We start from the raw sequence: 6985 nt of genomic DNA, 5'->3' as shown, positions 1-6985 counted from the left end.
TTTACCTCCAGTCAAATAAATGGTAAATTAAGCCAAAAGATGGCTCTGCTGACTTTCACATCCATCAATGCTTCCCTTCCCACTAGTGCTGTTTCTGCTTCACAGCCATTCCCTGCACACATGACTGAATCCTCCCCAAGGGTCCCTTCTTGATTAGCCACGTGCCATCATTACATATGTGGCTGTCACTGCTGGCTGCCCCCACGCTCTGTTCTGGTTGTTATTCCTCCTCCTCGTCTTTCTGTGTCGGCCCCACAAGACCCTGCTCTCTGCATCACACGGCAACATGGGGAGGAGCTGGACATAAGCAAACCTAGAGCACAGACCCAGCTCCCACAGTAACCAACTGAGTCACTTAGAGTAACAACAGCACCCACCACTGCTGCTGAAGCAGCTAAGGTTATTGTATTAGATGTTTCCCTTGTGTTCGATTTAACTGTCAAAACACCCAGAAAGGTATGCACAGATATATCCATTTTAAAGGTAGGGAAACTGAAACTGAAGTGGATTTTCCATGGTGACATAGCATGGAGGCTGTGAACTCCAGTGAGGGAGCATGGAGGAAACCAGGCAGACTACAGTTCCCATCCCTACACTGTCATCTATTAGCTGGTCCACTGCTAGTCAGTTAATCATTTTATGTAACAGTTTTGTAGTTATTAACATGTGGATACTACTACCAGCCTTGCTGCATTGTGTATGATGGATAAATGAGAATTTTTATAGAGCAAACAGCATGGTAACTGGCACACAGCAGGTGCTCAATAAATGGTAACTCTTGATGTGAAACAGTGACACCAGGCTTCAAGCCTGGTTGTAAAGCTTGTTTGTCTAGGACCATGATGTCCTGCCTCTTATGCAATTAATTTCTCCATTAAGTAGGGATTGAATAAGATGGCTCTAAGAATTGCAAAGACCTGGCTTCTTCTAGCTTAGCCACTTGCTAAGATAGGTTTGTAACTTAACCTCTGAACCTAAGTTTCTATAAAACTGGGGTGGGGGAATCTTCCTTTCCTAATTCCTTGGAGTTTCTGAGGGTCTGATCACATGAAGGAGAATATTTTGCAAAGTGCCATACATAAAGGAATCTCTCTACAGAAATTAACTGATTAGGACTCCCTCAGAAATGTTTAAAGTTTAATAGAGTAAATAAGAAAATAAAAGCTATTTAAAAAGTATACATTTCTGATGTTTGAGGCCCTAGGCATCAACAGGTAAGTCTGAGAAGACAGTCGAGGGATTGGTGAGGCTGTCTGATAACACCATGAGATTATACTTGGTTTCCAATCCATGGAGCCAGACCTATGGGCATCAGTTCTCAGGTTCTAAAAAAGGAGAGTTTATTTTTCTTGACTGAACAGTAGATTTCAATTTTAGAAATCCCTACTCACCACCAAAATCAACTGCAGTGTGTTGGAAATGGGATCCAACATAAACTGTGTGCATCTAACACTGACTGCAGTGTGACTGTCCTTGGTCAGAATTCTGTCCTCCTGAGCAACCTCACACCCCAGAAATATTATGGGACAGCTGAATGGTTCAACATCTTATTGGGTGTGATTGCTGTTACAATGATGAGATCCACTGAGGAGGACTTGCTCTGGGGATGGGTGAGAAGTAGGGATAAGGTATAAATAAAGCCCCACATAGCCTGTGTTTCATTCTGTGCCCTGTCTTGCTCATGCTGGACCCAGATATAAATCAAGCTGACCTGAGTACATTACTCTGGAAACTTCCTATATTCAGAAGAACCATAGCTACTTTATAAAGAAGCCCGGGCACAAGCTGGCTGCACCGGAATTGTCCCAGTGATCCAGTTATCAGGTTTGATTTATTCACCCCTATAGAAATAAGGAGATGTATGTGGTACCAAACAGCAGATAAAAATTCAGTACAGAATCAGATCAGCATGGAAGCCCTCCCTTAGTTCTGCCTTACTGTGTTCTTCCTCCCCTCCAAGCCCAACTCATCCGTCTGGCTTTTGCAGCCTGTCCCCTCCCATCAACTTTCCTGCATCAGAGATGTTTTATCTCTCGTAGATCAGTCCTGCTGTCTTTACCGTTCCTCTCTCTTTGTCTGTAAGAAGAGTCTCAGGTCCTGTTGACACCTGGAGTTGGTCTCCCATTTCCTTCCTTCAAGGGCCCTTACTCCTCAAGAGCAGCTGAATCTCTGCTGCTTCTCCCTCCTCATCAGACATCCACTGAAGCCTCTTCTAATGTCATTTCTATTCCCAATACTCTACTGAGAATTCCCTCTCAAAATGCAAACAACGGTCTCCTAAATGTTAGCTCCTACACCCTCTTCTTAGCCATCAAACTACTGAAATATGGCCCTTGGCCACACCCACCTTCTTGGAACATTTATCCTCTGCTTTGGGATACTGATTTCCATTGATTCTCTACTATTCCTGACCATCTGTATTTTACTCTTCCATTTCTCTACCTAGTCTTTAGTGACAGTATTTACCAGGATTCTCTCCTCAATCCTCTTTTAATTATTTTCCCTGGCCATGATGATAAATATAGTCACAACTCAGTTGCAATAATCAAGACCATTGTACAATACCTAGCACTTACTAAGCATTCAATAAATAACAGTAATTATAACAAATCTTTTCAACTTCATTTCCTGCCATACTTGGTCATAAATCTATGTTCCATACACAGAAGACACTTTCAAACAACTTGGTATTTCCTGAGACATTATCTTCCTCATGGATGTCTTGCCCACTCCCCCAAGGACTTCTTATAACCCTTAAAGACCTGTTTAAATCGTACCTCCTCCTTTCTCAATATTCCATCAAAATTTTACTCTGGGCCCACAAAGCACACTGTTACCTCCATTAACTAATTGCTTTATGTCTTCAATAATAATGCAGCCTATCAAAAAGCCAGGGTCCCAGGTTACTCAGTCTTCATATGAAGTACATTCAGAGGGCAATCCAGCAATCAAAATATTTAAAATATAATTCTAATTTGTATTTTCATCTCTCCATTTGTACTTGCTATCTAATTAATCCACAATAAAACTTCTCAAATTCTTTTGCCATTTCTCAGTTCTTTCTCACTATCTTCAACTGCTCTAGAACAATTCAAATGCTAAACCATCCAAAATTCTCCCATTCACCCAGTACCCATGGAGTTTCTGCCTTTACTGACTAGCTTGAATTAGTATTTTATGTATTTGAAGGGGTTTTTGTACCAGTCTTCAGATACTCCTGATTCTTCATCTCCCAAAACTTGAAACTTCCCTGGAAAAGGTGGAACTTACTAAAAATGTCACAGGATCTGAATGATACATATGTAGGGCAAAGACAAAACTGGTAACACTCATATATGAAGAAGTGTAAACTGGTGCAGCCACTATGGAGGTTTCTTTAGAAAAACTAAAAATAAAGTTACTATATGATCTAAAAAATCTCACTCCTGGGCAAAGATCTAAAGAAAACTCTAACTCAAAAAGATTCATGCACCCCAATGTTCACAGAAGCACTATTTACAATAGCCAAGACATGGAAGCAATCTAAATGTCTATCAACAGATGAATGAATAAAGAAGCTGTGGTATATTTATACAATGGAGTATTACTCAGCCATAAAAAGAATAAAACAATGCCATTTGCAGCAACATGGATGGACCTCAAGATTATCATACTAGGTGAAGTCAGACAGAGAAAAACAAATATCATATATCACTTATATGTGGAATCTAAAAAATGACACAAATGAACTTATTTACAAACCAGAAACAGACTCACAGACATAGGAAGCAAACTTATGGTTACCAAAGGGGAAAGAGGAGGAGGAATAAATTTGAAATTTGGAATTAACAGATACATACTACTATATATAAACTAGATAAACAGTAAGGACCTACGGTATAGCATAGGGAATATATTCAGTATGTTGTAATAACCTAAAATGGAAAAAAAATCTGAAAAAGAATCTATATATATATATATATATGTAAAACTAATCACTTTGCTGTATACCTGAAACATTGTAAATCAACTATACTTAATTAAAAAAAAATTTAAAAAAAGGAATCGCACCACAATTTTAATTGTATGTTTTCTTCTCCTTAGTTCTAAATGGTTCTTACAGAGAGACACTACATCATTTGGTGCCTCGTAGTACCAAAGCACCCATACTTTATGCATTTATTTGTGGAGCACACAGTACACATCATCCAGTGATAGAAACTAAGATACCAGAAGGAGGAGAAAGATGAGGAGCAAGAGAGGAGAAAGAATAGGATCAAGAAGCTCTTGGAGAGCTGATGATAAGTGATCATGATCGACATACCTAGCACATTAGAGATGCTCCAAAGTTATTTGCTGAATTGATTGCACTTCACCCAGCTAATCATTTACGCATCGAAACTATTCACTATTGTGCAGCAAAATGGCATATAAAATTTCTTTAAGTGACTTATTGAAGTTGTCCTCAACCTAATGTAATTGGTTCTGAGAGTTCGGAAAAGTAAGTTACAAAAATAATAAGTAAATGTTATAGGATTTTTAAATTTTTTTAAGATAAATTAAATAGTTATTTCTGTAATAAGATCACTTCTACCTATTTGCTTATAATACGTATTCTTGGCTGAAAGAGAAAGGGATGGAATTAAAATCAGTGTGCTGGGAACTGCTCATAAACCTGGGTACATCCATGAGAGTGTGCCTTGTTGTGACCACCATGCCCACGTGTTTACAGTGGAAAAAAAATGATAATAAGAACTGATGGCCTAATAAAGACCCCGTCTTTACTCCTTCTCCTAACAAACCAGCAAAAAAGCCATCTCACATAACTAGGAAACTCTCTGGTATCCTCATCCTTTCCCTCATCTTGTCTTCTTCCATTTTAATCCTTTCACAAACTCCATTTCTTTCCAAATTCTTCCTTCCCATGTTGAACTTTTTTTTTATTTTAAATTTTCATCTTCCATCCTTTCGTATTTTCCTTTTTGTCACCATGCTTCCTGCTCCACCCCCCTCTCCAGCTCCCACCTGGGAATGGAGACAGCTCAGGGCAGCAGCTGTGGTTGAGAAAGCTGGGCAGGAAGGGGCAGAGGGGAATGAAGCTGATTAGCTGTATGACTGTGTCATTCGAAGGAGCTTGTTAGCTTTAGCTGACAGCCGCACAGACACTACTGGGGAGGTTGACATAGGAGAGACTGAATCCAAGGGGAGCTTGAACAACACTAACTGGTCAAGTCCATCCGGATCTCATTTTTCTTGGAAAGACAGTTTAGATGGCAAGAATTAAAACCCATAGTTCTCTTCATCCAATCTCAGTTTCTCTTGTACAAAAACTAGAATGCCCTCTTCACTCTACCCTTTCAAAAATTCTTCCTTTGCCCTCCTTCAAAATTTCCCCAAATCTCCACATTTTCTTAAGAAAGTCTCCCTCAACGTGGAAGCAGTGGAGGCCATTTGCCCTAATAGTCAACGTTCAATACACTGTTCCCCATTCTAAACATGTTTATACCTTGTCCTTAAAGATAATGCAATTACTTAAATAAAAACTATAACATGCTTACAACAAACCTCAAGGGACTGGGCAAGGCAAGTTATTTCACCAACTGAAAACTTACATCCCAACTCTTTTTTTTTAAATTAGCTTTTAACATTTTGATTGAGTTATAGTAATTAGCTTTTAAAATCTCTTTTACCTAAAAGTTTTCTTCAATCTCATGGATACTATCAGTCTCTTGAACACTCCATTCTCCTGACCTCATCTCCTTCCCTCTCATCCCTCATCTTAACTAATAATCCCGCTTCTCCATGCTCCTGCCCCAGACTCTTGAGTGTTACTGTTCTGTTGGGAAAGGAAGATTCCCTGACAGCAGTTTCAGGGGAGGTGGGCATAATCATAATCCACAGTGGCTTCAATATTCTTTGGCTCTTCGGCACCATTTGCTAATTTTACACATGTCAATAATAATTTCTAATCCCTCAAGCAGTCACTTCAAATCTTCATCTTTCTCCTTAAGAATCAATCAACTCATTTCAGAGTAGATGGCCCTGTCTCATTCTTAGCTGTTTCCCAGTGAAAAAAAAAAAAAAATCCCCAGCGTCTCATCTCCCTTCACAGAAATCTATATTCATGCATTCCCATTCTTACAGCCCTCCTTCCAGGCTCAGAGAAAGCAGCATCTTTTCAGAACACTCAAGCCTTATTCCCTCAAATGTTCTTATCTATTTTTCTCTCAGCCTATAGACATTAACAATAAATATTGGGTAAGTGAATGGTCCAGTCACCAATCCAACATTTCCCCTACCCTTTCTCTATTTTCCCCCTGCCTTCCCCAGCCAACTTCTCAGTGAAAATTTCCTTGAAAAATGAGCCACATTGACTTACTCTCCTTCAATTTCCAGCCTCTTAATATAAGGCCACATAATCAAAACATTTCACTAAAACTAGGCTGAGAGTGGTCAATGTTTACCTTCATCTAGTAATACAGAGATATAATTGAAACTCAGTTAGCTTTATAAGACTTTTAACACGCATACACACACACACACATATACACAAAGATAAGTCTTCTGTCCCCTCCATCTTCCACAGGGCAACCATCTTCAAATTTTAATTTCAGAATTTAGTTCAAAACTTGTAAATAGTAAGCATACACTGCCATCTCTTTATCCATTTCAGACAGCATTTGTTAAATTGCTATGATGAGAATTTATACTCTTCTCTACACCCTATCTGGTTATACAGATATATCACGAATTTTGGTTACTTTCATTTCAGTGTTTGTATTTCTATGGTTATGCAAGCTGTTATCTCATATTGAGCCAAGTAACAAACTAAAACTAGATCTCCTTTCTTGAACAACGTTTTTGTTTTTGTTTTTCAATTTAAAAAAAATCCCTAATGTTTTCATTTGCTCACTTTCTCTGTATCTCAGGCTACATCTCCCCACAACCTTACCATCTCAGGAAGAAGTCTCCTCAAACAGATTTTCTCATCATAAAACTTCACATT

This window comes from Camelus dromedarius, chromosome 13 (genome assembly GCF_036321535.1).
Source record: "Camelus dromedarius isolate mCamDro1 chromosome 13, mCamDro1.pat, whole genome shotgun sequence".
NCBI classification, from domain to species: Eukaryota; Metazoa; Chordata; class Mammalia; order Artiodactyla; family Camelidae; genus Camelus; species Camelus dromedarius.
This window is presented reverse-complemented; position numbering follows the sequence as displayed.